Raw genomic sequence first — 3,873 nt, 5'->3', positions numbered from 1 at the left:
AATAAAATTTAATTATCTTTACCTTGTCGTACTCTGGTTAAGGGTACATTCTAGTAAACCTAACCTAACCACTCTAGTAACATTCTAGTAACCACACATCCAATGGCGTAAGTAAAAAATATTTTAGCACGGTTTCTAAGATAATTAAGGCTTAATATAAAAAAATGGCTTTTTAACAACATTTAATTTTTTTTTTAATTTAATGTTATCTTACAATGTTATCTTTCTGATTAGAGAAGTCATGGATATATTTCATCCCCTATAAAATGCATTCTTTTTATTTCACTATCTCATTTTTTAGCCATATTACGAAGAATTTAAAAGCAGGATTATTCATTCAAGATAATAAATTTTTCTTCTATGACGATAAAGTTATATACAATTTCTGGTTGATGATTAAATAGACAGGAGAATCTCTTCTTTATTTTTCCATATGATACATAAAGAAAATCTGTACAACTTACTGTGTAACTTCTATGTAGAAAATATTCGTGAACGTCTCAGAAGTATTCAAATATCTTCAAATTTAGACTTTTATCAGGAAATCGATCATCATGGTGCAGGAGACCGGCACGACAAGCGGAGGCTTCGGCCGGCATCGCTCGCGATTGTTATCTGCAGAATTACACGTTTACGGCGCTTTAATAAATCCACATTTCTCGCATTTACGTTCAAAAAAATGAATAATTTACTATTAGAGCGAATAGTAACAATAGGCATTACCATTTATTGCTATAGTAATGACAGTTAATAAATGTCTGTTATTAAGAACAATTAAAAGTAAAATGTTTGTGAGATAGTCATTGGATTTAATTCTTAAAAAGTAATTTATAAAAGTAACACAATATAATTGAGTTAAGTATAGCTGAAATGCGAACAATAGGCAATTTTTCCGATAAAGTATACACGGATTACTTTCGTGCTGGCGGCAATTGGTGCATTATATTCATAGTGGCTATGCTTTGTATAATAACACAATTTGCGGCTAGCGGCAGCGACTTCTTTCTCGCTCAATAGATTAATATAGAGGAAATCTATGTAAGTGCATCACTACGTGTACAATAAATAATATATTTATTATTTAGTTATTACATCACTTTCAATTCTAGTTTTGCTCAAAATTGTTTCTAAAGGTTGTGCCAGTTTTGACTATAATATTATACAGAAAGAATTTGAATGAGCAATTATATTATTACCGTGGAAAAAGTTCAAATTTGTAATTTAATTCTCATAATAAAAGCAAAGTTTTCCTTAAAATTAAATTACGAAATTTTCAAAAGGGAGAACTTTTATTTTTAAAAACATGAATATATATAAAACAAGATCTACAAGAAAGACTCTATACAGATTCTTCTGCATATTGATTATATAGAAATTATTAATTATATAATTTTATAGATGAGCCAAACGGTGTTGTAGAAGACGCGAATAGTCCTCTCACCCGCATGTAGTACATCTACATCTACAGCGGGCTGATTGTGTTAACAATCATCACCCTTATTCGCTTATGGACGTTTTTTGGACATGCATGAGGGCTTCAATGCACTTGCATGATCGCATGTTTCGCAGCATCAGTCGCGTCACTGTGAGATTCTTTAACACAAATACTTCGGGACGTGTACTCAATCGCTTTTCCAAAGACATGGGAGCGGTTGATGAGATGCTGCCCGCTGTGTTTATTGACTGTCTTCAGATCGGTATAGCGCTGCTGGGCATTATCATCGTGGTAACCACCGCGAACGTGTGGCTGCTGATACCCACGGTGCTAATTGGTATTGTCTTATATTACATGAGAATATTCTATCTGGCCATCAGTCGTAGCGTCAAGCATCTTGAAGGCATCAGTGAGTATCGCAAACTCATCATTTGATAGTCGACACAGTGTCTTCGATAGACTAAAATAAATTCCATCACAGATAGAAACCAAATCATTAATCTCATGGAATTCACGATAAATTTTAATTCTTCGGGTAAACTGAATGGAATTTCTAATTTTTCTTAGCACGTTCGCCGGTCTTTGCTCACCTGAGCGCAACACTTCAAGGGTTATCGACGATTCGCGCGTTTGGGGGGGAAGCGATTCTCACGAAGGAATTTGATAATTATCAGGATATTCATTCGTCCGCATGGTATATCTTTATCTCGACCTCGGGCGCCTTCGGTTTTTGGCTGAATGTTTTCTGCGTACTGTACATCACGTTGGTCACGCTGAGCTTTCTCGTACTAGACAACTACAGTCAAGGTTCAATGGATGGCGGATTTGTAGGCCTGGCGATCACGCAGAATATCGGTCTCACCGGCATGTTCCAGTGGGGCATGCGTCAGAGCGCAAAATTGGAGAACCAAATGACTTCGGTGGAGCGCATCCTTGAGTACAAGTACTTAACTAATTTTTTAATATCTTTGATATTTATTACTCCACGCCGCGTGCATATCTTTATACACCCGGATCGAACTTCCACGGATATTTTAAAAAACATTAAATTCTAGGTCATATATCAATTTAAACTTATTTTATGAAGGGTAGTACAAAATAATAATGTGGCGTAGAGGACTGAGAAAAAGTCCGTGCAGCAATCTCTCTCAAAATGTGACGCAATAAAATAACAGTTAATATATTTTCTGTTTCAATCTTTTTCCAGCAAAGTGAACAGCGAGTCTCCTCTCGAAAGTGCTCCTGGTAAAAAGCTCAAGTCCGAATGGCCGCAGGAAGGCAAGATCGAGTTCAAGAACGTATTTTTGCACTACGCGCCGCTGGAGCCGCTGGTACTTAAGAATATTAACTTTGTTATCTTTTCGCAGGAGAAAATTGGCATCGTTGGTAGAATCGGCGCTGGCAAGTCATCCTTAATCCAGGCGCTCTTCCGCCTGTCCGACATGGACGGTCTGATTGAGATCGATGAAGTCGACACAAACCAGATTGGCTTGCATGATTTGCGCTTCAAGATCAGCATTATCCCTCAAGAACCGTTCCTGTTCTCTGGCAGCCAGAGACGGAACCTCGATCCGTTCGACTCGTATATGGACGAACCACTATCGCGGGCTCTTGAGGTCGAGTTGAAGGAGATGGGCTTGTAAGCCCACATCAATGAGGGCGGCTCCAATCTCAGCGTCGGCCAACGGCAATTGGTCTGCTTGGCGCGAGCTATTGTGAGGAACAATCCAATACTCGTGCTGGACGAGGCAACCGGGAATGTGGACCCGCGAACAGACGAACTCATCCAGACAACTATCAGGAAAAAATTCTAGAAGTGTACAGTGCTAACAATTGCTCATCGACTCAACACCGTTATGGACAGCGATCGTATCTTGGTGATGGACGCCGGAAACGTGGTGGTGAGTCAATTTTCTTTTATTTTGTCTTTTTATGAATTTTATGATTAGAGCGACCCATCGAATGAATTTAAGTAGGTCACAAAATCTTTCCTTTCTGTGGTTGTGAAAAATCAATGTAACTATGAATTTATCGGTCATTCTTGTGACATTTTGTACTTCTCTTTCCAGATTATGAAATTTATTTACAATCTTTTAAAGCAACATAAATTATATCTGGATTTATATAAATATTTTATTGTATGAATCCTGCGAATATACCCTTTGATCATTTTTGTATTGTTTTATTAGAGATTTTGTGGAGTAAGCCACTTATTAGTTGATACAGAATTACAAAATCTTTGACTATATAACTAATACTGATTACGTTAAGAAAATGCTTCATTTTTTTTTTATTTTTAATAGTCTCGATATAAACTATCTCTTAAATTGCGAACTTTTATATATCGTACGCAGGAATTCGATCCTCACACGCTGCAAAAAGACACGGGCTACCTGAAGAGCATGGTGCAGGAGACCGGCAAGGCGATGGCGGATGTT

General features: G+C 37.4%; 1 pseudogene; it reads left to right on the top strand.

The window, feature by feature from the left end:
• The first annotated feature begins 554 nt into the window (after positions 1-554).
• LOC108757428 (probable multidrug resistance-associated protein lethal(2)03659) lies at positions 555-3,870 on the top strand (annotated as a pseudogene).
• The last annotated feature ends 3 nt before the right edge of the window (positions 3,871-3,873 follow it).

This window comes from Trachymyrmex cornetzi, unplaced genomic scaffold (assembly GCF_001594075.2).
Source record: "Trachymyrmex cornetzi isolate Tcor2-1 unplaced genomic scaffold, Tcor1.1 scaffold1425, whole genome shotgun sequence".
In the NCBI taxonomy this organism is placed as follows: domain Eukaryota; kingdom Metazoa; phylum Arthropoda; class Insecta; order Hymenoptera; family Formicidae; genus Trachymyrmex; species Trachymyrmex cornetzi.
Note: the sequence above shows the minus strand (reverse complement) of the source record. Positions and strands in the feature narration are given on the sequence as shown.